The sequence below is a fragment of the Oculina patagonica genome, chromosome 8 (assembly GCF_052425735.1).
Source record: "Oculina patagonica isolate OP01 chromosome 8, crgOcupat, whole genome shotgun sequence".
In the NCBI taxonomy this organism is placed as follows: Eukaryota; Metazoa; Cnidaria; class Anthozoa; order Scleractinia; family Oculinidae; genus Oculina; species Oculina patagonica.
Genome location: NC_135765.1, coordinates 15,937,934 through 15,964,704, shown reverse-complemented (window position 1 = coordinate 15,964,704; position 26,771 = coordinate 15,937,934). Strand labels below are relative to the sequence as shown.

The window sequence follows — 26,771 nt, the reverse complement described above, 5'->3', positions numbered from 1 at the left end:
TTCAGATTTATTACAGCCAGCCTTGTTCTCCTTATATGGCAATCAGTATGAACTAAGAGAAGAGCATCTGTTACTCACTATGTTTCAGGTAGGTTCATAATGTCCAACTTTCTTTTCAGTTTTACAGGGCTTTATAAGGGCCACCTGCCTCCTGACTAGCAAGCCATCTTCAGTGAGTTGACTGCATCTTCACATACATGTACAGTTGTTGTTGGACTATCAGATATTTTGCTCACATGTGTTCAGCACTTAAAATCATTATTTTGTTGTTGTTGTTTTAGTTGGCTCTGAAGTATGAAGTTAACGAGTCGGAGACATTTAACAGCCTCCTTAGAGCGAACACTGCCATCTCAAGAATGATGACAACATACACAAGGTAATTTTGAAGCTTTGCTAGATCTACTCCTCTTCACGTCATCTAGAGATCTTTTTGACTTAAACAGATTATTTTTGTATTCCAGGAGAGGGCCTGGTCAGGAGTACTTAAAATCAACTCTTGGAGCACTCATTGCAAATGTGGCTGACCAGGACAAACTAGTGCTTGAAATCAACCCACTGAAGGTGTGTAGTTTTTTAATTACAGTAAAAACCCGCGTATAAGAACACCTATTTTGGCTGTTCAGGCTGATTTGGTTCTTATATAAAGGGTTATAATCTGCAAAATCAGCCTGTAAGTGTTCTTAAGTGTTCTTAAAAAAAGTTTCTTAAAATAAGGAACATACTAGGCTACCAATAGATGAAACAATATATATGCACACAATTGTATTTTAATTTTAATAAAATTGATAAATCAAGGCAATACTGTACTGTAATTGGGGTGGAACTATTATGTGTGCAATGAAAAGTAGTGTTGATCTTTGATATTTTTCCATATAAAAACAACTTTCATTTTTCAGGCTGAATGTGTTCTTATATAAATGGTACTTTAATTCCTAAAATCAGGCCTGGGTGTTCTTAATCCACTTGTTCTTATACGCGGGTTTTTACTGTATTGATTCCCTGATTATAAATGCTTGTTGATATTGCACCTTTTTTGTGGGAGGCATAATGGCCTTGTAAATGCTATTGGTTTGTTGATGAACTGTGGCTTCTAGTTCATTGTGTTTTTTCCTTAGACAAGACACTTTACTCTCACAGTGCCTCGCTCCATCCAGGAGCTTAAAATAGGAACTAGCATTCCTGGTGGCCAAATGGTTACTATAGCATACCGGACTCCTGATCAAGTGGTTCAGGGTCAACCCAGGCCAGGGTCACTTTGTTGTGTTCTTGAGCAAGACACTTAACTCTTAAAGTGCCTCTCTCCACCCAGGTGTAGGGTAGGGGGGTAACCCTGCGATGGACTAGCATAACATCTAAGGGAGGAGTGGAAATACTTCTAGTCCCTTCATGCTATGGGAACCAGGATAATCTCTGCCATGATGGGCCACTAGGCCCAGTTACAAACTTAACATGCCGGTACCTTACCTAGCATCCCCTTCGAAAGGAGAAGCAATACTCCCAGTCACTTTGTGCTACTGGAACTGGATTGAGGAGTCACTTGGCTCTTCTGATCTGCTGGATTAGAACAGACTTACTTAAACCATAACCCTACAGTAGTTCTCCTGGTCACCACGGAAACTTGTAATAAAGCACTTGGTACAAGTACAGTCAACTCTCACTATAACAGACACCCAGCTTTGGGAGCACAATTTGGTCTCTGCAATAGAGAAAGTCCATATTGACTGGGACTTCAACTCCTGTCCGTAATAACGGGGTGTCCTTAATAGTGAGGTGTTCGCAAGGCGAGAGTTGACTGTAGAAGTTGTCCAATATAAAGAGGTTCAAAGTATTTTCATTTTTCTTCAGGTTTATGCTGAAATCTATGGCACATTGGTAGATTCCTCTGGACAGTTGACCATGGAACGAGTATGTAACAGCATTTGCTAGTTGTTGTAATAGGCGGGGCTGGGGGAGGGGGGGCCAGAGTAAAATAGATTAACCCTTTAACCCCTAAAAGTTCCAATTGGCACATAGTGCCATAACTTGGTCAATATTGCTCCAATTTCTGTGAATTGTTGACACAACACTTGTCTTCAAAAGATCTGCATGTTAAGAGCATAAAATTGAACAGGTCTCCCCTCTATTTGTAAAATGATTGACCACCCCTATAACTTTGGCACCTTTTTTGCCTGACACATAAGTGACAGGCAGCATTACTGAAATTTACCAGTAAACTGAGAGCTGCACAATTGGGTTATTCCAGAAAAAATACACACACTCCCGACGGATGGCAAAAAACTTTGACCCCCCCTCCCGCCCGGATGTCCCAGATTGCTAGACCCCCCTCCCGCCCGGATTTCCATTTTTTTTAAAAGGCCCTAACTGGACACAACAGGCAATAGAAAAGACACAACATTTCTTCCAAAAGATCCCTGTTTATTATGATTTTCGAAACTGGGCTAATATTGTGAATTTTGCGGGTCAAATATCAACATTTCAAATCAGATTATTTAAACGATCGCGCGTATGTTTGAGTGATCTCCGGTACACTCTCCTCGGAGAGGCCACTTGATTTTTTCCGTCATATAAAAAAATGCACAAATGTACAAATATGTAAGTCTTAAAACGTTTGTAAATGTAAGAAAAAACACAGTGAAAAATGTCCTTAATGCGCTAAAAAGAAAAACTATAATTTCAGTTGTCGGTGACAATTAGGCGGCCTAAATTGGCGCGTGTTTACAAGATTGAGTTCCCGCTGTTAGGACTATTAGTGTGACATTTACTTGAGCTTATCAATAAAGCCTTTTGAACTACAATAATTTTAAATTTTGTTACCTATATCGTCCGTAGGTCAACTGGAACTCTTGCCTTTCTTTCAAAGAATTTAAGTTTTCATGCCGGCGTAATGTCCACGTTCTGGCTTTTATAAACTTGTTAACATATTGATCGTAAGGCATGGATTAATAAAGTGGAAGAAGCCAAATAATACACAAATTGTGTATACGCATGTTAGCCAGCAAAACGAGTTTTTGGGTTTGCTAAAATAAACAGAAAAGTACAACCTGCAGCCGGACCGATCGTCTTTTCTTCGCATTTTTCGAGGATGTTGCAAAGCACGGGCTCGGGTGGCCTGGGTACCGTAAAAATGTTCCAGGCATTGCATGCTCGGTCAACAGTGTTTTTTCCGATCGTAAAGTTGTTGTTATCCATTTAACGCGCTGGTTCTTCATGAATAAAAGGTCCTATGAAGGTAAACTTGAAGCATATGAGGTAAGAACACCATAAACTGGAAGACTACAAGATTTTCTGAGGCAAACTTCTTCTTTTAAGTGGTAAAACATATCGATTGAGTTGAAGTTAAAAGTGACCCCGAGGAAGAATTTTTAGGTTCAGACCCCCCCCCCCTGCCACCCGGATTTCCCAAGCCATTAACCCCCCTCCCTCGAGAATTTCCAGTTTGCCATCCGTCGGGGAGGTGTGTATTTTTTCTGGAATAACCCATTGCAATAAGCTATTGGGTGCTTACCATTTGAAAGAAACATCCGGTTGGTGTGACCGTTGCATAATGGAAAGCGATTTTCCAAATATACCGACCAACCGGATGAGATTTCGCTTACCATTATTCTACCAGGCGTTCCTTCCCGCTCACTTGATCTAGCGCCAAATTCAGTTGTTTTCTGTCGATATAGCTGAATACTTCGAGGTAGAAAACAAACTTTTTGACGAAGAAGATGGGCTGATGCTGTTTACTGCCGTCAGCTGTTCCATGAGACGCGATTTAAACAGAATAAAAGGTTATTTTGAGGTAACTGTTCCCACCTACGCAGCGAGTGAATTTCGCAGTCGAGTGAAAATTGGCACGTTCGAGCTAGATCCTGTCCCAAGAAAAAATATGAACACATGAACAGTTTTAACGTGGAATACCAGAGGCATGCAGCTTATTTCTCCTGTTAAAAAAGTGCTGGCATTTCTATGGTCGAGATGAACATACATGTTCTAATTAATTGGTATAAAGACGCCACATTGTAAACACGACTAAAACCGCGCGGAGGTGCTAAAAAGAGCCTGGAAACGGAAGATTCGTTCAAATGGTAAGAAAATTTCCGACGGTTCGTACCAACCGGAATAAAAGGACTAACTCAAAACGTATTCCACAATTTTCGAACGGAATTTCCGGAAAATTGCTGTTCCATTTGACTTTCAACCATAATTTCCGTTTTTAAAATGGTAAGCACCCATAGTTTAGGGGTATACCTACTATATGCGGAGAGAAACAATTTTTTAAATCGTTTTCTTTTTAATGTTTCAACCAACTTCTTTCAAAACTGTAACTTCCTTCTTAACTGTTCAAGTGTTTTATGAAATTTTCTGATCAAGAACTTTCAAATGGTGTGTCATATATGGATATATTTTTTAATTTATGAAAAAAGACCATTCGTTTTAGGGGTAAAGGGATAAATACACTCTCCCCTAAATAGCCTAAATAAAGGAAGAATTAGATTTCATGGTCATGCCCATGCTGCTCCAAAACAGAAGTAATTCATATCTGGAATTTATCTTATAAAAGTGTAATTTAAAGTAGCTTTTTGAACATAGCTTTTGTTGAAACCAATTACGTAATGTTTGTGTTTGAATATTCAGGCCATGGATGACTCTGGTGTACAAGACACAATACAAGAACATATCCTCTTCACAGTGATTTATGATTTAGTTGATGATGATCACAGTACGAGATTTCTCTGTTCCATCTGACTTGTTCCGTCTGTTCAACTTATCTGACTGTTTGTCTGTCTGACTGACTGACTGACTGATTGACTAACTGACAGACTGATTGACTGACTGACTGATCAACTGACTTTTCGACTGACTGACTGACTGATCGACTGACTGACTGACTGACTGACTTACCGACTGACTGACTGACTGACTGTCTTGGGGACTGATCAACTGACTGACTGACCAACCATCTGACTGACAGACTCAGTGGCCAACTAACTGACTGGCTGACTAACTGACTGACTGACTGACCAACTGACTGACTGACTGATTGACTGACTGACTGACTAACAGTAACAGTAACAGTAAATCTTTATTGTGCCTTACACTCCAAAGGGAGGTATTGGTCTAGTTACAATAAAGGTGTTATAGCAACTATGCTAACAAATTACTTAATAACAAACAATGAAATTACAATGCAAACGTTTACGGTAATTATTGGACTATTACTTATACAACTATTTATTGATATAACTTTCAATTTAAACTTCTTTTCTTTTTTGAAACATTAGGAAGATATATTTAGCTATGATTCTAGAGGTAGCATAATTATCTAGTTTAAGAAGGTACTTTATTTTTTCATGATCAGTTAAATCTACAAAGCGAGGATCAGTTTGTGACACGATTGAATGAAGCTCTTTTCTAATATCATTATACCCTTTGCAATACATTAAAAAATGCTGTTCGTCCTCTATGTGGTTTTCCTTACATACCAAGCACTTTCTTTCTTCAACTGGTATGGATGCTCCTGCATTTTCATATTTTCCAGTCTGTATGCGTAGGGAATGTACCCCTAATCTTAGTTTAGTTATTTTTATTCGATGCGCTGGATTTTTAACTGTAGTGAGATACTCTTCTAATTGGTAATCTTTTTTAACTTCTTTGTGAGTGAATTTTTCTCTAGAGCTAACTGACGCGCAATTTCGGACCTTTGACCAATTTTGGAAATAATTTTTTCTTAATCTATGTTTAATTTTAGACTGACTGACTGATCAACTGACTGACTGACTGACTGACCGATTGACTGACTGACTGATCAACTGACTGACTGACTGACTGACTGATTCACTGACTGATTGACTGACTACTGGCTGACTGACTGACTAACTGACTGACTGATCGACTTGTCTGGCTGACTGAATGACTAATTAACTGATCGATGACTGACCAACTAACTGACTGATTGACTCACTGACAGACATACTGACTGATTGACTGACTGTTTGATTCATCAATCTGACTAACTAACTGACTTACTGACATACTGACTGATTAACTGACAGGCTAGTAGATTAATCAATCTGACTGACTGACTGACTGGTTGGCTAATTCACTAATCGATTGGTTGACTGGTTGATTGATAAATCAATAGATTGATTGATTGATTGATTGATTGATTGATTGATTGATTGATTGATTGAAGGAGAGGGAACTTTCAACAAACACTTTTGGGCTTACATGCATGTAGTTTTTGCTACTGTTCAAGTTTAACAAGTATTCATTAAGTTGGAGTTCTCCTTAACATAGTCCAAGCAGCAATATGCTTAAGGAGATGGCATCAGAATTCGTTTCTGCCATCACAAACTCACTGTTTGCAGTACCTTATGGCATCAGATGGCTGTGCAGTACTATTGTCTGTTTAGTTAAGGTAAGAATGCACGAAATAATTAGGATCAATCAGTTTGCAATAATTTTTATAGTGTGTGTAATATTACCTTTTAGTATATGCTAAAACAGTGGATAGCGTTTTTGGCGCACCCTGATTGGCCACTCAAACCTTGAATATCCTTTGCTTTTCACCTCCGAGCAACGCGCGCAAGAAAATTGTAATCTTTGACAGGAATACACTAGTCAAAAATCATCCTTTCAGGCTATAATTTATTATCTCACTGTTTTAGTATATACTAAAACAACTATTCACCTCAGTGTCGGTGGCTAGTGGTGAATAATTACCTGGCCGCTTCGCATCTCCACCACTAAATATCCACCACTAGACACCTCCACTTCGGTGAATAGTTGTTAAACATACATCACTTAAAAGTAAATTGTCATTGATATTTTTCATTAGAGGAGGTGAAAGTCTTGGACTTTCATAAAAAGATGTTAGTCTTGGATTTACCTTTCCCCATCCCGTATATACATGTTTTTTTTAAAAATTAAAATCATACATCATGAGTATTACAAACAATGCAATACAGACCTGAGACAGACTGTTGACTGTCATCTTTAAGATAGCCCTCAGTATGTTCCTTGTCAATATTGTAAAGTTTGATGAAAGTAATGTTAAGTTGCAGGATGACTTGTAGCTAATAGTAGTATTTTCTCACAGGAGAAGTACCCTAATGTTGGTGACACAAATATCACTTCCCTCATTGGTGGATTTTTTCTCCTGAGATTCTTAAATCCAGCGATAGTCACACCTCATGGTATGGACTAATATTAAATGTCTTAAAATTATGCCATTAATTGTTTTGAAGTTGGGAGTGGTAGTGGGTGGGGAGGCAAACTAAAAGAAACAGAATTTTGATGTGTGTAAATTTACAGGTAGGTTAAGCCTGTGTTTGGGCCTAGTGGCCCATCAAGCTGGAGCTTATCCCATTGATCCCGGTTTCTGTAGCATAAAGTGACTAGAAATATTTCTACTCCCCCCCCCCCCCCGAACGGGATGCTAGTCCATTGCAGGGTACCCTTCCCAGCATTTTGTCACCAGTACCCATTTATACTTATACCTGGGTGGACAGAGGCACCATGAGGGTAAAGTGTCTTGCCCAAGACACAACACAGTAACCCCGCCCAGTGCTTGAACCCGAACCGCTCGATCCGTAGTCTGGTGCACTAACCATTAGGCCACTGTACCTCCCACATGTTAACAGGTAGGTAAAGTCTGGGTTTAGGCCTAGTGGCCCATCAGGCTGGAGCTTATCCTAGTTTCTGTAGAATTAAGTGACAAGGAGTATTCCTACTCCCCCTGGATGGGATACTAGTCCAACAAAGGGTTACCTCCCTCCCAGCATTAAATTCACCGTTACACCTGGGAGGCCTTATGTGTCGCCTGGTGCTAAAAGGACAGATGATGACGATAACAATACCTTTTTGTGTCAGCCAGTTGAGAAATGTTTACCATTCAGTAGTACTTGCAGTGACTAATAACCTCAAATTTTGTCTCTTTTCTAGCCTTTATGCTTGTCAGTAAGCCACCAAGCCAGTGTGCAAGGAGAAATCTTACTTTGGTAGGTCATCTTGTTTTATGTTTGGGCAACAAGTAAGCTTAACGATGCAACAGCCTAGCTAGCAGAGTGTAGGGGCAAGCCCCCTCCCTGAGAAATTAAATAATCTAGGTTCTTTGAGATGATATTACCTACATATGGGGAGCACTTGTTTCCAACAATGTGTCAGGCTTCAAATGACAGATTTCACACTTCTCAGACAGAAAAGGAGGCTGTGGCCCCCCTTGCCCCCCCCAATTAACATGTTCCACTTCTGTTCATCTCTTTGAACAGTTCTGTGGGTTCATTTCCAACTAACTAATTTTTTAAATTCTCTACTTTGTAGATAGCAAAACTGTTACAGAGCATGGCTAACCGACATGTGGTAGGAAGTCATTTCAAGGAGGAATATATGCAGCCTCTGCAGACGTTCGCAATGACGCATGTTGCGGATGTACAGGTGAGAAGTCCCTGTAATATAAAAAATTTGTGTCTGCAGAAATGGAGTTGAACCCCTATAAATTGACCACCCCCTATCAAGTCCCGAAATTATTGCCAGTTTACCTAATACTGTAAATAAAATACTTATCTAGTGGCCACCTCTATTAAGCTGCTGTGGCCACCTTCTGGTCATCCCAATGGGGATTCGTCTGTTGTTTTTTACCTCTGTTTAGCAGCCACCAAGAATATACCGTAAAATTCCTGTTATAAGCCCCCCCACTTATAAGCCCCCCGGTTATAGGCCCATCAACCTGGAAACAAAAAAATACATCCGGTTATAAGCCCCCCCGGATATAAGCCCCCCTCTACCGGATGACAGTACTGAACAGGGCTAAATGTTGCTTTTTTGTGCGTTTTTAACTTAAAAACGTATTTCAATCAACACTCCCGTGGCTCGTTTCGAAACGTTTTTTTCCTTCCGCTTATAAGCCCTCCCGAATATAAGCCCCTCCGCTTATAAGCCCACCCAAAAACCCTTACGAAGTTGTATAAGCCCAGGGCTTATAACCGGAATTCTACGGTAATAAACATAGTTTGGCCTTGTTTCTAAACAACCTAATGACAGACACAAGTCCAAAATTTGAAGTGGTGACTGATAAAAAAAATTCGAACATGCTTACAATCGTTTTGTTGTGATTTCACTAAGCTAAGTGATAATCATTTGATTTCCTGGCAATGAAGTGCTGTTTCTACGCCTTATGCTAATTTGCCTTATTTCTGGTGAAACCCTAATAGGTGGTCAACATCTATTAAGAGGCCACTCACCATTCCCCCAAGGGCGGCCGCTTGTAAAATAGGGATTCGACTATATTCTTGTATTCCCCGGGGGGGGGGGGTACTCCCTATAATGGCCTATACTGGGAGGCTCCGCCCGAAAGGGGTACCTTTTTCAGGGTGGGGATTTTACAAGTTTAGGTATACAAAAGGGTTTTTATTAGAGAAAAGAGTTTCCAGGGAGAATTAAATTTGTTTGGATCACATCTGATGTCTACCATTTCCAGCCCTATGTTATAATGTTATCATGTGTATCAGTTACACAACAACTAGTCTATTAGATTGTGAAGTTATCATTATTATTTTCTTTGCAGAATTTTTTGATGAAATTATTTAAATTTAATGAAATTAAAGATTTCTATGAAACTTTAGAGGTAAGTCATTGCCTTGTCATAATTTTACAGGACAGTTTAGATGTTTTTACAGAGCCTCACCTTTTCATTTAGTTATTACTCATGAGCAAATAAGATGAGTCATCATTCTTTTCTTGTAACCTGAGCTTTATATTTAACCTTGTTGTGTTGTTTCCTTTTTAGATTGAACAATATTTATCGCTGTCAAAAGACATTAAAATTAAAATTACCCCAAATGAGATGTATAGAATTCATGAATTAATTATCAAGCATAAAGAAGAATTGGTAAGTAATGGTGTTAATTATAATTATGTGCCTGATGTATTATAATAATTACAGGGTCTGGAAGGGTATTTTTGGGATCCGGGATTTGACCATAATACAGTGCGGGATTCGGGAAAACGCATGATATCTTGACGGGATTCAGGATTTGACTGCTCTCCGGGAAGTGAGATTAATCGAAATTAAGGAATGGGATGCGGGATTTTTAACCTTTCACGACACAAATAGACGTTCAAGCAGCGGTTGCGAATCAACCGGGCCAGCACACGGTGTCTCGTCTCGACACCGTTCCTGTAAACTTCTTTAGTGCTTTTTCATCCTACCGAGGTATAAAAAGCTATTTTGTTTTTTTGCATGTGTAAGTTCAAAATATCAATCGAAAGTGCCAATCTACATCTTAAATTTTCAAGCTTTTGTACAGCCTGGCTTTTGCAGAAATTAATTTTCCGTTTGATTAATTTTTTACCACATGATGAAAAGTTACCATTTCTTGACTTCATTTCCAAGTCAGTGCAAGAGTAAACAAGCAGTTCACTGTAGATTCGTCAAGATTGAATGCCCTTTCATAAAATATGTTTTGTCCATAGCACCAATTTACACCCAGAGTTATTGTACAGAAAATATAGTCACCTTTACCTTCACCTTACAGTTAATAATAGTGCTAGCAAGGGGGGGGGGGGGGGACGGGGGTCTGAACCTCCCGCCTCCCGTACCTTTTACTCCCGCTTCCCGTACCCTTTACTCCTGCCTCCCGCCCCTTTTCGTAGCTTTTCTCTCCTGTTTGTTCCATGTCTATTGCGAAATATAACGAAATGTTACGAAATTTCACTCGTTTTCTCCCGGTTCCCGCCACCTTAAGAATCCCGCTTCCCGGCCTCTCTCCTCCCGCTTCCCGCCCCTTTTCTCCCGGGCTCCCGCCCCCTGCCCCCCTCCACTAGCAATGCAAATGGTACAAAAGTGACAATGTGAAACCAATTTGTCAAACACAAACAGTTCTTAATAACTTTTTCATCAACCATTGCACCTAGATATACAGGTGTAACAGGGTGGTACATGGCCAACTGGCCTCCTTTACTTTGTGTTACTGCAGTTAACACTTACTAGTGATGTCCTTCAAGAGCGTTATGAGTTACAGCTTCATCTAAGAACACTGAGCACAAGTTGTGGGTCTATTTTTTTTCCTTTCTCTGCTTGGTATATGTCTAAATGTGCATGTAGCTGACAATGTGGCTGACATGTGGCTGTGCATGTGGCTAACAGTGTTGTCCCTTTACAGGCCTTAACTGAAGATGACCCATTGCACATAATTTTGGATGAGTTAGGACCCCCTGGAAAACAGCTGAGTTACAGTATGAATGCTACAATTTGTCTGACCCTCACTAACAGATGGGATCACAGTAAAGGTATGGCTATATGTGAATCTCTGTGGTGGTCTGGCTCTACATTGCACCCATGTATGCTGTATGTATGCATACAGAGTGGGGAGGAGCAATTCCAGGTTTTTTCATTAATTGAATATTTTTTTCATGCACGATTAGTCTAAACATGTCACACGATGCTGTCAAAACTCAAATTATCTGAGGATATTGCCCAAGAAATATTTCCCAGGTTTCTATGAATGTTTTGAACAATACTCACAACTCTTACATAAACAAAACCCCCACATTTTAATTTTTTTTTTTTATTTTATTTTCTTTACCATTAATTCACTTCACTCACCGGACTCACATCCCTTTACATGCCTTGTGCCACTTAGTAAGTTTATTAGCAGCTCATTTAGTGGAAGTTAGCTCATGCGACCTCCAGTTGCAAAGGGACAATGTACAAAAATTAAAAAATGATTTGTAGAGTCATGTTTGTGTTGTTTTTCTTTTGCAGTGTTGAGGAGTGAATCTATTGAAATGCTAATGAGCAAGAAATTACCAGCAGAAGAGAAATCTATAAGAGAACAACTAAAAGCACTTTGTGTCAAACTTCTGTCTTTGGTAAGCTGTCACCATTTGCTCTAACTAAAGCTAATGGCATAGTAGGTGTTTTTATATATACATCACAGGAAAAAGCATTGTGAAGTAGTCAATGATTTCTTTAATTTTCCATGACTATCTTCATGATGAACTACCGGTAAATACTAATCAAATTTGTCACTGGTCTTGTTCTAGGATGTCAAATTTATGGAAGAAAGATCGCTTGTTGGTGTTCTCAAAATAGCAAAGTCCAAAGCTGCTCCCACTGAAGGCTGAAACCAGTGAAACAATATACAGAAAAGAACAGGCATCAAAACTTGCTGATTGCATTCTGCAGACATACAAACATCATCGTGAGGAAAGTGACAAGCTTATTAAAGATGCTGATTTCTTACATGAAATAAAACAGGTATGTTGTAATTTCTTTAAAATAAATAAATAAATAACTTTAAGTGTCAATATATGTAGCACTGCTGTGGTAATTTGGGAGACTGTAATAAATAAACAAATATTGTAAATCGAACAGAAACTATTTCCGAAAAAATCCCAACGCCGTAGGTGGCTGACCAGTTGGCTATTTACAGAGTGTGGAGGAGTTGAACTCAGGACTACCGAATGTAAATCCATCTAGTGGCAGGGATAGGCTTTTGTACATTATGCTAGCATTTTTTCGAGCATTTTAGTGAGGCAAAAGCATTGAGCATTATTCGAGCATTTGAGTGGCATTTTCCCAGAAAATTGATTTTTTTTCCCGAGAAAATAAAAAAGAAATTAATTTTTTAAGAGAAAATGAAGACTAAAATTCAAAATTCAACTACAAATAGCTTTCTAGAGATAGTCAACTACTTTCTGTACTTAGTCTCGTAGATGATTTCGAGGATTATGATTTTTTTGGCTGTATTTATGAACTTGTATACGTTGTTGTTGTTACTTGCAACACTTGTACGTTTTTGTAAGTGTTAACAGTTGTTAAAAACTTTGAAATTAATTTAAAAAAACCGTTTGTATAATGAGCATTAACCGAGCATTTTAGTTCCTTTTTGGGGGGAGACCAAGCATTTTAGTGGGAAAAATGGAGCATTAAAGTGGAGCATTTTAGTGGGGAAACAAAAGCATAATGTACAAAAACCTAGGCAGGGAGGAGGATTTGAACCTAGGACCTTCGGATTGCAAGTCCGGCGCCCTAACCACTAGGCCACACTGCCTCCTTTTTCCATTGAATTTTCTAACTATTTCTACAGTGATCTGTGCCATACGGTTGTCACTTGAAAAAGTTTTTCTCAGTTATTAATTTTAGAATTCTTCTTGAAAACTTTTGATGGCTTTTATTTCAACGGGCCAATCAAACTTGGATTTGGAGGTAGATTTGACAGTTATCGAAGAGTGAATGTAGAACTTAACATTCCTGCCCCTCACAGTTCCTGCGCTTTGATTTACCATTTTTTTACATTTTTCCTTTCTAGTTTGATTGGTTAGTTCGAATGAAAGCCATTGGAAAGTTTTCATATAAGTTGTCAAAAACTAATATACGTAAATCTTTGTCAAGTGGAAATAGTATGACACGAAGCACTGTAAGGGATGGCCATTCTGCAATAGAAGTTTTTTTGTGATGTGACCTTAAAGATATGGTTCAGTACGTACGAAAAACCCAAAAAGGTAAAAAAATAAGTCAAAAAGGATCAGAGGTGGGAAAGATTTGGGTCGACTAAAATGGATTAGAAACGACAAACATTAAAAAAGTAGAACAAAGTTTTTAGAAAGCGAAACACATGCTTATTTTATAAACGAGTTGTCAACTTGTCCTATTTTGTCCTTCCCAGGAAGTTCAACATAAAGTTCATAAGTATTTCCAACTGAAGCCCAAAGTCAACAGTCTTAGACAAGTTTATGAGGTTAGTGGATTAATTAACTACACTGCACTAAATATTATAGTCTATTGTAGGTGATTTGTCTTGAACAAGCTCAGATTGGAGAAACTTCAATAAAAAGCCCTGACTCAAATTGTTGTTTTGATCCTTGACAAAATTGCGTGAAACTGTTCGGACTATTTGGCAATTCTGTTAGGACATACTGAAGGATGTTGGAGCATTTTGGATGAAAGTTTGATTTAAGTCGAACTTTTGTCCAACATTTGAAAACACTGTGGAACTGTTGAACGTCGTGTTTTAAATATCGCAGTTTCTTTTAGCTACCTGGGAAATGTAGTTTAGAAGACTGAAGGAAGACCTTCAGTAAGCAATAAAGCTAACGAATGAGACTTAGGCTAAAGCTTTTACAGCCAGACAGCTGCCTTAATCTGGGCTATAGTGGTGAATTACGTACGTAGAAAGTAAGGAACTCATGCAGCGCTAAGGCAGTGGTTTTACGACCATCATTGGAAAAACTGCTCTTAATGTGAAACCTGAATTGTGTTTCAGACATTGCTCAAGCAAGAGGCATATCTAAAGGATCAACTGAATGTTTACAAAGGTACATCTTAACCAGACTTGTGTTGCTTTATTATTTCAGACATGAAGCTTTCTCCGTAAAGAACTAACATCAAGGTTTCTTTCTTTGGTTACAGAATATTTGGTTGCGGTTAGAGCAAAAGCAGTAACAGGTTCATCAAAGGTGATTTAAACAGTTCTTAACCCTTGACTTCCTAACGATGCCAAAGTACAAATTTGGCAGATTTGAAAGTGAGATAGTACCACATGAAAGTACTTCTGAATAGCTTTCATTTGAATGGTCACACGCTAGGGTTTCGTACACAGACTTAAAAGTTAGAACCACATTGTACAGCATAATAAAATAGTACCACATGAAAATACTGCTCAGTAGCTTTCATTTGAATGGTCTTACACTAGGGTTTCATCCACAGACTTTAAAGTTAGCATCACCTTCTACAACGTAATAAACAGTACCACAAGAAAGTACTGCTCATCAGCTTTCATTTGAATGGTCGCACGCTAGGGTTTCGTACACAGACTTTAAAGTTAGCATCACCTTCTACAACGTAATAAACAGTACCACAAGAAAGTACTGCTCATCAGCTTTCATTTGAATGGTCAAATACTAGGGTTTCATCCACAGACTTAAGAACCGCCTTTTACATCACAACAAACAGTACCAAACAAAAGAAATGCTCCATAACTTGACACACACTAGGGTTTCATTTACAGAACTTTTGGAGTCATTTTGATCAGTGCGTTGTCTTTCAAATTTTTCAGAGAGAAGTAAATCGTGTTTCTACCTCGGAAAGAACGCACCCCTCACCTGTAAGCTTCAGCTACAGTCAACTCGAAAAAGAAGGAGTGGTTTTGGAAGGACAGAGATTTCCAGACAAAAGGTAAGATGAAAAAGGGAGATGTTTAGTTTTCAGGGAGGAACCAGAACCAGCTGAGCCTAAGATTTTTGTGTTGCTCAGTAACGTTGCTAAGTAACACGATGTACCTTGGGCAGGTCTTTCGTTTTATCTGATTGGACACGAAGACAATCGAGAACCTCAAGCATGTTATTACGAGAAACTGTGAACTGAAACGACACAAGTTCGGGGTTCTATCACTCGATGAATGTCTGCTTCATTTAGAGAAGCGATTTTCTTAAGAATATTGTAAAACCGGCCAATCAAAACAAAGCGATGCCAGGCGCGGGAAACTTAAACGCACGCAGCCTCGATTGGCTTCTGTTTTACTTCTGATTGGTTGAAAAAATCCCGCATATGTGCTCTAACTCGTTGGAGGACATTATACGATTTTTTTGAACCAATAAGAGAGCCAAATATTCAGCAGTCAAGAAAAAGGCGCTCTATCAGAACAAACAGTTTATTTTCTTGTTGTTTTTGTTTTCATTCAACAGAAAATCTGAGTTAACAGTTACAATCGCCTCGTCACAGCCTGGTGTCTACCAAGTGTGCCTTCGCAGCACAGGTGAGAGTTTTTGTCATCTCTTATCGACTATCAGCAACTCGCGCCAAACGAGAACGGGAGTCCGTCAAACTCTCATCGACTCTCGTGAAAAATTTTGGCACGTTCAAAGTTGACAGAGAGCGCACGAGAGCGCATGGGAGTTCCATGCCAAACGAGAGTGAGAGTTTGAACTCTCATCCTCGTTTGGCCCGGGCTTTATAAAACTCAGAAATTGGTGTCCACAGCTTTGTTCCGATCTATACTGCTTGTCCCTGTTATGTAGATCTTTGCTGGATCACTGTTTTTGTTCCCAGTTTCAGGTGACACTGGTGCGAACTGCGAGGTTCATTTAAACTTGGAAGAACTGTTAGAACTACAACAGAAAGGAGAACCGGTAAGTCGCTTTAATTGTTTTAATCATTTTTTTAGCTCACTATTAGTAACTGGTTGTGAACTAAAAACGATTGGAATTCCTCGGGTACTTCCACAATGAATTGCTAGAAAACAGCGCTAGTTCCTGGTTGGTCCATTTAGACCTCTTCTATAAGACTTTCCCGCGCTTGGCGCGGCCGGATTCTCACGTCATAGCCAAGCTACATGTTTTCCAGCGCTTTTTTTTATCCGACTCTTGTTTCGAATTCTGATTGGTTATTGCGTTATTTGCGACCGTAATCACTTTGATTTTAGGTTATCGACAACCAATTGGAAATTGCTTTCATTTCTTAACTACGTTTCTAGATTTAATTCTTTGGTAGGTGACCAAAAATCAGTTATTTCTATCAAGTTTACAAAAAGCTGCCTTCTTTTGCCATTGTATACAAATGTTTGCATTTCTAAATGTCTATTAATTGCGAGTAACGTACGGTCATGTGATCAAACTCGCGCGATTTTTCCCGACATTTTCAGTTCGGAGGCCCGCCTTTTCAAAAAGTTTTTGCTCGCTGAATTTAATTTAAACAGAGGCGGAAAAGGCGTTCACTTTGTTACACACTCCTTGAAATGCTGTTTCATTTGCATGAGTGCTTAGCGATTGTTAACAAGTATTTTTGTTGCACGGAATCTAAATTGGCGTTTTCTGGCAGAGGCAACGATGGCGGAAAAAATTAAAACTTTCTCCAGTTTATTTTTACGTACCTGCGTGTCCATTATGGCGACGAAAGCTTAGAAAGAGCCAAGTTTCGCACGTGTATCTCATCAATGTTTCGTTTTATTTAGAGGAATCTAAACAATTTTATTTACATTATTGTTCTCGACAGAGACAATAGCTCAGGATTCTTTTCACGTTCTTTTAAAAGTTTAAACTATTTTCCGTTTATGCCTTTGTTCCGGCCCGTTGTGTTTTGTAATTTTTGCCGCCTTTGTTCGCGTGTAAGCTTGTCTTTATTGATTAGTTATTGAAGTGTTTCGTGAAACCACACAATACCGTGTTTGCAAAGTTTCCTTGCGACTGCTTAAAGAGGTGCTCAGACGCTAAAGGTCAAACTCTTTTGTGCGGTTTAGACAATGCTTCTTTTCACTTCTTTTATAGATTTTCTGAATTATATTCGCTTGGAATGTACGTAAATAAAGGCTGCTGCTTTATTTGAATGGAAATAAAGAAGTATTGAGTGCGTTCATTTCGCGTGAAGGCGTACGTGCGTGCTTAAAAGAGCGTCGTTTTTCGCACGTGCGGCAAGAAAAATGTTAACCGTCTATGATATTTCACTTAATGGCTCGCTCGTGCGTCAGTAACCGCTCTTGTGGCAAATCGCCGGGTAAGTGGCGAATTATCCAGAGACAAGCTGATATTTTTCTTGATGTTTCTTAAGCCTAATACGCGCTTAAAAGGCTTAGTCTGTCTCAGCTCGTAGACTTGGAAATATTTAACGCACGCACGTGCGGTCAATAAGGAAAACAACCACAAATATCGACACGCATTTTTACGAAATAATGTCATCGTTGTTGTTATGGTCGCAGTTGGCTTTTTGCGGACGAAATATATTTCTTACTATTGAGATGGCATTGAAATTTCCACAGAGAGACATAAACTTCTCTCGTACTATGATTTTGCATGCTACCCGGTGTTTGTTTTCAAATCATTTATCCACACGCGCGTGTGGCATGGATGTTAAATGGTGTAATACTGATCATTTATTGGATCCCGGACAGTAAATACTGTGCGGTTTTTTTCGTTCTATTTTGACAAGTTTATGACGAACTTTGAACTTTGTTAATGACTGTTTCTTTGCGCTCGTGGTAATATTCATGTTTTGGAGTGATATTAACGAACTGATGAACAATATAGTGTGCGTTTATTTTTTTTATAATTGCACTTCAAAACCTATATTGCCCATTCAGGCGTTCAATACGATTTACTGAAAATATCATGATGGCTATACACAATAACCTTTACACTCCCCGGAGTGCAAAAATAATAACATAAAAAAATACAATTGATATTGAAAAATATTGAAAAACAAGCGGTTGACAGTTTTAAAGTGCACAGCGTGGTTCCATCGACAGACTTAAAAAGGTTAAACTTAGAACAACTTCAGCTATTTATTATTGCTTATGTTTTGTCTGTGACGTACAACGAAAACGTCAAAATAGTGATGGATGTTAATTGCTGTTAAATTTTTTCACTTTTAATTCAATTATTATTTTTGTTGTGGTAGTTTCTTCAAAAAATGGAATGTCTTTTCAATTTTTTTCGCCCACTTCTTGCAGCACAGGTGGACCAAATGTCCAGTCAATACGGGTTTTATCAAATGGACTACTTTTGAGGTTAAGTTAGTTAGAACATTGGGTAAAATGTCTTTGAACACTCGACTCGTATAGAGTTTCGTTGACGTGTGACTGAAATAAGCACCTTAAGGAATTGACGTGCGTGGGTAACACGCGCGCGGGACTGAACGGATCGTGTGATAAAATGCAGTATCATTGTGAATTTTCATTTTAATAGTTGCGCAAGATAATGATTTGTTTAACCGGGTTTTTTGGACATAAGTGGAAGGAAATGTCGTGTCACTGTTACGTGGTAGTTTTAAAATTGTTCAGACCAAAATGGCTGTCGTCGCGGTTGATATCGTCGAAGTCTTAATAACAATGATAGGATTTTTTGTGGGATTTTCCTAAAATGAACAGAAACGGCATAAACCAATATTGTTATTGGATATCTGGTGTTTCTTTGGAATTCTTCAAGTCTGATAATTATAGCATAGTTCGAAAGAAAATTACACAGGAATCTCAAATGAGTTTAACTATTGTTCATATTGTTCACATGGGATTTTTCCTCACATAATCAATAAAAATGTCAAGTATACCTATTTTAGCCTTTGCATAAAAGTGCAGAGTAACGTGTTTATTTTTCATTCGTGCGTGTGTGATACGAAAAATGTGGTGACTACTCAAACATAAAAGCTCGAATTTTATAGCTGATTAAAATTATCGTGGAGGCTCAAACTTTTTGCACTTGAAACATTTAACTCTATGGTACAGAATATCGGCGACGCCTGAAAAGAGTGCACTTAGGAATACGTGTGGCGCAAAATATCGTTTCGTTGTTTTAGCAATGCACTTGAAAGTTAAATTTGTGATACAAAATATTTGATACTGTTTTTTTTTTAGATAGTGGTTATGTTTGCATCTGTGCTTTTAGAAGAATGCTATATTCGCCAACATCACGTGCAAATGAAAAGGGAAACTTTGAAAAACACAGGGAAGAAATTGATGTTGTATACAATTTTTAAAGGCTGTCCAAAATGTCAACTTGTTTTTTGCGTTTCTCATGGGAAAATGACAAAATAAGAAGTTTCGTGGGCGGTAAAGGAAAACCAAAAAAATATCTCGAGTATTGATTCTGTGACACATAATTGGTAATGGACGTTTGCAGATTTTTTTTTATTTCAATAAAATTATTTTATGGTGTTGTAAATTTTTTTCCCACTTAAAATTATTATTTTTCTCCAAGTACACTTTTTAAAGCTTTGATCGTTTGCCACTTAAGAAATGGCGTACGTTTAAAACCATTAAGTTGAGATCTTGTGACAAACTTGAACAAATACAGATGTAGCAGCATTTGATGGGTTTTTTTCTTTGAGTGAATCGTAAATGACCTTAAAAGCTTTTCACGGATTTGAGTTTTTCTCTGTTTCCGTGATTAGACGGTTGGGTTGAATCGAAATTAGTTCAGCGCGGAAGTTTGTTGTCAGGGTTAAAAACCCAGCACGTTAAACCCCAGATTAAAAATATATGGAAATTTGTACAATTTTGTTTGAAAAATTGGTACAAATTGAACACATATTGTATAAAAAATAGCTCGAAGATTGCGCCGAAAAAAATAAAAAAATCTTAGAACTTTTCAATGCTAGTCCATTAGTAAATATGCAATAACAATTTTCAGGTAGCTTTTTTTCGCTATTCATTCGCGCCTTTGTTCAGTTGTCTTTCAAAAGCGCCGAACATTATTTCTAACAAAGGGAACTCTATATTGGGAAGCTTCAATTAGGTCGCGCGCCTTTGTCTCCCTGAGGCATGTTTGTGGTGCTCTTTCTGTTCAGTCCATTCAACTCGTTGTAAAGCAGGTTAAAGTATTATTGTCTGGCTGTAAACACTCCACACAATGCTTCACATCAAAGAACGTCATTCGCTATCAAACAATATAATAAGCATTTTGTGTTGCTCGACAAAATAGCCTTTTTCGATTATTTGAAATGCGGTTGCTTTGTGTCAGTCGGGTTAAAGTGCTTTTCTCTGCCGATCAGGCGTTTTAGTTGGGGCGTTTTTCCGTGTTCGGGTTTTCTGCGCTTCTCAAATGTTGGATATTCTTTGTGTGGGAAGCTTGGAGGATCGCCGTTACTGGTAGGACGAGTTTGTTTTTCGATGATAGTGTAGCGAGCGAGCGAGTTAAGAGCGATTATGAGTCGATTTTGAAAACTAAGCTCTCAGATTTTCAAGTTTCGTTGAAGTGTGTTCTTGGAACGAGAGTTCCTCTTGAAATGTTTGGTGTTTTGCTAAGCAATACCGCAAGCAAACGGGGCCACAATATTGGTTTTATGCTTCTCGATGCAGAACCTGTCGAATTTTCGGCGCTTCGAGCGAACAAATTGCACTATTGAGATTTCAAAATCAAATTGGCACACATCACGTTAGCCATTTTGAACGGAATGCCCTTTGTGCGAAAAAAAAAAAACGTTTTAGAACGCGAAGTTTACGAAGATTTTCTCCTTGAAGATGAACGTTTTATTTTAAGGGTGCAAGCCAAACTTTAAACGGCAAACAATTAAACCGCAGAAAGAGGGTGAAATCTCACTCATACCCCCCGCCGAAAGTCGTGTGGGTCAAATCCATTGAGGATTTCAATCGTTCATTAGTTCTCCTCTTAAACTGCGGGCACCCCACTTCGATCTGCTAATTTTCTGCGAGTGAACGCGCACGCAAGGTTTATTCGTAAATTACTTCTTTTGGGGACGTTTTTTAGGCCACTTCTCATACAACCTCGTTTCCAGGGACCTCTCCTCCCCGTCCCCTGTTTCGTAGGGGCTGATTTGCATCGTGGATTTAGGGCCTTGGGGCGTTAGCGTTTTAGCCAAAAAAGCTCGACAAAATGCGAACTGCTCACGGATGGCCCGTAGTAAGATTTCCTTTATAGCTATTGTGCTGCATTAATTTTCAGACTGTTCAGCGAGAAAGCGAATAAAACCATCTGAGAAGTAATTAAAAAAAGGCTGATAGCAACTTACGATTTCTAATTTTAAGCTCAAGTTTCATTTTCTGCGGTGCAGCTTTCCCGGGTTGTTTGAACAGATGGTACAGCGCAAGAGAAATGTGTTCTCATTTTTACTTCGCTAAGTTCAATTTTCCCGTAATTTTCGTGCCTGTTTCAACCACTTTTCTTAATCCTGTTTCGCGGTGCGCGAATAAAACGGCAAATTCAATTTTAATTTCGAGAAATAAGCCATGCCCAGGAAAAAGGAAATTTAGCAGTTTTTATTTTCTAAACATACTTGCCAAAGTTCGGTTTATTTCGTCGTAGAAACATTAAACAATTCATAAATCTTCATATCGCCCAAGGGATGAAAACAAAAGGGCTAAAAATATTCAGTATTAATCCGCTTATTCAGTAATTTTCTTCTGTCTTATCTTAGTGCCATTGAGTAGAAAAGAAATTAGCGCCAATTTATGGTGTTCGATGCAGATGCGAAGTAAACTAAATTAAAAGCTGTAGCAGAATTCTGTAGAGGGTGATATTTCGCGCTGTGAAATTCTATTTTCGCTCGCTATTAAATTATTTTTTTATGCTTGGTTCAAAGTTTATTTGGACATCTTTATTAGAAACCGCCCGTCACTTTGAAATGGAGCGAACATAAAAGAGTTTCATTCTCTAAATTATTTTTTTAAGAATTGCAGTTTTGCTCGCTTTCGTGTATTTCAAACATTAATTTAGCTTTGGCGGTGCCGTGAATATTTTATTTTAGCGTTAATTTGATTCCTTCAAATTTGAGAGTCAAATAAAGTTGGGGACTTGATTCCTTTTTTCTTTCTTTCTTTTTCGTTTAATCAGAACCGTCGCTTCGGGTAATTAACTTCGCTAATAAAGTGAACAGTCCTTTTTCGAGATGAACAGGGAAGAAAAACAAAAAGCTCAACATATCAAAAAACTCGACCGCTCTAATCCAATGATGTTTGTTGAGCTAGTTTAATAATTTCACCGAGCCGCGGGGAAATGTGGAATATTGTATTAAGATTTCAATTAGCACCGCTAATATCTTTTCAGTTAAAAGTCGGTTTATAAGTATCCTAAGTTAGTTTAGTTTTCTGCGAAATTAATTGGTAGCGGTGTTAGTTTTGCTGTTAATTTCCGATGGCAGTTTGCCTTTGAATGAACGTTTTCTTCCGACAGCCTGAGAAATTCATCACTTGACTTTTCTCCTCCCACTAGAAATTTCTGCTTTTAAAAAAATAATAATGGTAAATCTTAAAAATCAACCTTCCAAGATTAAATTTATCTCCCAAATGTATTTTTAAATTTAAATCTGCTTTTAGAAACAACAACATTGGATATTTTGCATGTTTTTTATTTTATTTTGGCCCGTAAATGCTCTCCCAAGCGCCTTGATTTTCGCTTGTTTAGGCTTTTCCACTCATTACATGCAAAGATGTTGAATGTTTTTCAAGTTCTTGTCAGACTTTCAGGAGCACTAAGGGCGCCATTCTTCAGGCAGTGAATTTTACACTTGCACGCAACATATCTTATATTTACCGACCATTTGAAACCCTTTAAGTGCACCAGCGCTGAAATAAAAACACGTATCAAGACCGCGCGTACATGCAAATTCCGTGCGCACGTGTGGAACAAATTGAAAACGGGTTTCCCATTGTGCTTACTTCACCCAGGTGCTGCGAACGGTGACCAGACTGTTTTTGTGTCTTTTCTCACGCGCTTTAATCTCTGAATAGCTTGTTTATCGTGCTTTCTTTGAAATAAATCAAGCGATTTCGTTTTCCCAGTCGCGCTAACTGGTAGCTTGTTATTATTAATCGGAAAATGTAAAAGCGAGCGTTTTAAGTCTCTGCGATGCAATGGTGGTTCTCGGTCGCTTGCGAAGTGCGCGCAAGTTTGGAGCGTTTTTTCGCCGCGACGATAAATTGACTCAACGCAGGTCTTTGCTGAAACAACTGGCCGTCCCCAGAGAACACGTGGTGTCAACAAGCGAAACGTGTCCAGCCAGTAAGTTCTTTTTCATGCACGAATTTGATTTTCATCGAACATTTTCCTTATAGTTCATATTTGCGCACGAATGTTGTTGGTCCTTTTGTAGGAAAACTATTTTTACTTTTCACTATAAGTTTCGTTTATAAGCGCGCCGTGATTTTCGGTGTGCGATTTGACGTCGAAATTGTATCCCGTCGCCTACGTTATTGCATTAGCAGGGTTTTAGTGCAGAAATTGATATTTTTAGGGAAGATCAGATGTTTGGTTTTAACGAGTTGTTGTGGTTTGTGTGGTTAAGTGAAATTAGTTAACATTTGGGTGAAACTCGATCCAGATACATTTAGCACATCGTTAACACATGGCTGGAGACTGATGTTATGAGCCTCAGACTGCCATATCCCAGACAATTAATCTTTCATAAAACGAGTCGTTCGATGGCGCGCTGTGAATCTAAACGTGGGTGAATAAAGATGCTTAAGATTTTCCGACTAATTTACTGTTCGGAGTTTGCGTGTATGTGCGTTCTTCGCTTTTTATCAGTTCGAACTTATTTTAGGATCGGCAGATCGGGAAAATTGAATTTATATTATAGGCCTTCATGAGGTTCACCGGTAGAGAAAATTACTTATTAAAAACTCAATTTCGTGAAAAGTTTATTATCAGTGAACTGTCGATCATCTTTGCTTTGGATTATTTGCTAAGCTGAGTGCGGATTTTTTTTTCTCTTTATTATATTTTTAACTCTTTCTTTCCCAAGTGAAAATTAACAACGATATTTTTTTTATTTTGCGGTGAAAATGCGACAAAACAGCGTTTAAGCGTGGGCTAGGCGACATACGTTATCAATTTCTGTGTTTAGTTAAAAAGTCTTCATTGCTGACCGCAATTAACATGGCCTTTATTAGCGGATAATGCCCTAACGATTCGCTTGGAAACGAGCTTAAAGCACATATTTCAAAGTCAACGTTAAAATGTTTTTTGTCATAGTACAGTATGGTACTTTTCAAGTTAAATTTGTGACATGTTCTTGATTCGATCCCATTTAAGGTTAAAAGCGTTCCGAATTTTTGGTTGAACTCAATAAACAAAGAAACATATTGAAGCAAATATCAGAGCCGCATATTTAATGATGGATATTTTACATGTGAAAGTACACATACATGTTGAATCTGATCTTTCGTACTCTGTATGTATACAAATATCTCCAAGCAGCCTAAATGGAGTTGAAGTTATTTTGAATTATTTTGTCTGCGCAATACCTAGAAATGTACTCAAGTAGTTCGCTTAATAAATCGCAATTAGTGTGTAACTGAAGTTGTAATGTAGAGTTTTGAACTTATCAATGGCAGAATTGGCAGTTCACTAGTCAAATCAAAATCTGCTTTAGGCACTCAGTCGCACGCAAAGCAGCAAAAGAACCTTAATGTTAGATATTTTCTTTTAGCGGATCGTTTTTGTTTAATTTCAAAATACACTTTGCCTAGGACAAACTTGTTTTTGCATTTCTTGTTTTGGGGAATTGTACACTTTTTTAAACGCTACGGGTTTGTGATCGTTTACTCAGATGGACGATACGGCGAGTTTGTTTCTACACCTTGCCCAGTATGTAGCCAGTGGGATTTTTAATTATATTTCTGTCGACATCGTTTCCTTTTTAACCCCGCCCGAAAAACAGTTGATTTATGTCGTGGCCGCCGGTGTGTCATGTCTTGCCCCTAACATGTATCACTCTGGGCGCGCGGACCGTTAGAATCTAAGATCCGAAAAGATAAAACAGTACGAATTATTTTCTCGTATAAGAGTTTTCTAAAATTAGCATACTGTTGCCTCGCGAGCACCAGTTCGGTGTGGTGTTAATTTTCTTTCTTTTGGTACATAGCCACCTGAACTCATTTTCATCTCAACCCTAGAAGCCATTTCATACCCGTACTTTTCTAGATAGCATGTTACTAAATCACGTTTGTTTGAGATATTTTTCAGTCCAATTACATCCGCCGCGACCATCCCATTGAAGGATACAGATCAAATTAAATTTCACCGTACCATTTTTGCTTGTGATAATTTATCCTCTGGGGAAAATTTTCTTTTTTGCTCTTTAGCTTTAACTCAAGTTGAATAGGTTTGAAAAGTGCAATTCAATTTCGCTTTTGTGCAAAAGCTGTTGTTCCGTCCGACATGATTCTTTTAACTTCAGTCGTTCTTTTAAGACTGTGCGAACTTTGCGCGGTGTATCTGCGAATTTAGTCTTCGTTCACTCGTTGTGTTAGACCTGTTTAAGTAGCCCACACGAAAACCTTGGGCATCATGTTGCGATAATGGCCTATTTGGATCAATTTTGCCGGAGGTTAATTCATTTGTCGTAGGTAAACCATGATGTTTTCTAACTTGCCTTTATCGCACTCCCTAGAACCTTAATTTACTACTTCTGTACACTGTGGTGTGGTACTTGACTGATTTCGACTGATTATATGTTTCTAGATATAGCCGTGCTGTACAAGGAATGTCAAATGTATTTATTTAACTGTGCTTGAAATATTAAACTGTTGAGTTTGAAAAACGTGAAAGTAAAAGAGTTCGATTTCTTTCATTATTGTCGCGCCAGACCAGCTAGTGTGGGCTGTTATCTCTCTCGTTAATCTCAAGCATTGCAAATCATGTTTTAATAATGGATTTTCCAAACGCAACGTCCTCTCTTTGAAGAGCATAACAACCCGTCTTAATTTAGTGCAAAGGTGTACTTTTATAGTTATTTTAGCGAAATCGTGAAGGAATAGCAGTGGTTTCTTGCCAAAGCTCTTTAAACGCGCGCTGAAAATTAAACTAATCGAAAACGAAACTTGCGCGCACTTTCGCTTTGCTTTTTTATCAGAAGCTTTTGTAAAACAAATGTAATCCAGAGTAGACCGAGTGAGGGACGCGCACTGTACATTAATTGCTGTATTCTTAGCTTTCTTTTATTGGTGTACAAAATTGCATTGTGTCTTTATGAAGCGGACGTCCGCTTTTTCAGTGTCGCGTTAACGAAGCAAGGCCCCATATTAAAACTGCGTTTTTTTCGATGGTTTACCTACACGTAATTTTAGTTTTACAATGTATAGCTTGTATCCGTTATCGTATGTTCCGATTTAAGCCGCTTTGCGTTTAAGAATCCAAAACTAAATTCATTCTCAAAAGGTGCGTTTCTCTCGAGCTCATTTGCTGTGTTCAGCGCGCGTTCAGTTGCCTTTGATTTGCGCGTTCTTCGCTCTCATGTCGGACCTAAACGTTTTAAATTTTCCTGGTGTGAAAATACGACTACACTCGCGTCAACTTCCTTGCATTTAATTCTTCAATTACTTGAGTTTTGTGTGTTTAGA

General features: G+C 38.4%; 1 pseudogene across 1 annotated transcript in view; it reads left to right on the top strand.

Moving 5' to 3' along the window:
* LOC144662921 (uncharacterized) overlaps window positions 1–26,771 on the top strand; it is a 35,106-nt pseudogene that overhangs the window by 4,764 nt on the left and 3,571 nt on the right. The window contains exons 6-25 of the transcript XR_013572560.1: window positions 6–88; window positions 282–376; window positions 462–561; window positions 1,846–1,905; window positions 4,621–4,660; window positions 6,288–6,403; window positions 7,085–7,181; window positions 7,930–7,985; window positions 8,308–8,421; window positions 9,551–9,610; window positions 9,773–9,874; window positions 11,148–11,274; window positions 11,750–11,856; window positions 12,031–12,244; window positions 13,656–13,727; window positions 14,253–14,304; window positions 14,399–14,445; window positions 15,045–15,163; window positions 15,673–15,743; window positions 16,037–16,116. The product of XR_013572560.1 is annotated as an uncharacterized LOC144662921 (transcript). The remainder of the gene's footprint in view (window positions 1–5; window positions 89–281; window positions 377–461; window positions 562–1,845; window positions 1,906–4,620; window positions 4,661–6,287; window positions 6,404–7,084; window positions 7,182–7,929; window positions 7,986–8,307; window positions 8,422–9,550; window positions 9,611–9,772; window positions 9,875–11,147; window positions 11,275–11,749; window positions 11,857–12,030; window positions 12,245–13,655; window positions 13,728–14,252; window positions 14,305–14,398; window positions 14,446–15,044; window positions 15,164–15,672; window positions 15,744–16,036; window positions 16,117–26,771) is intronic.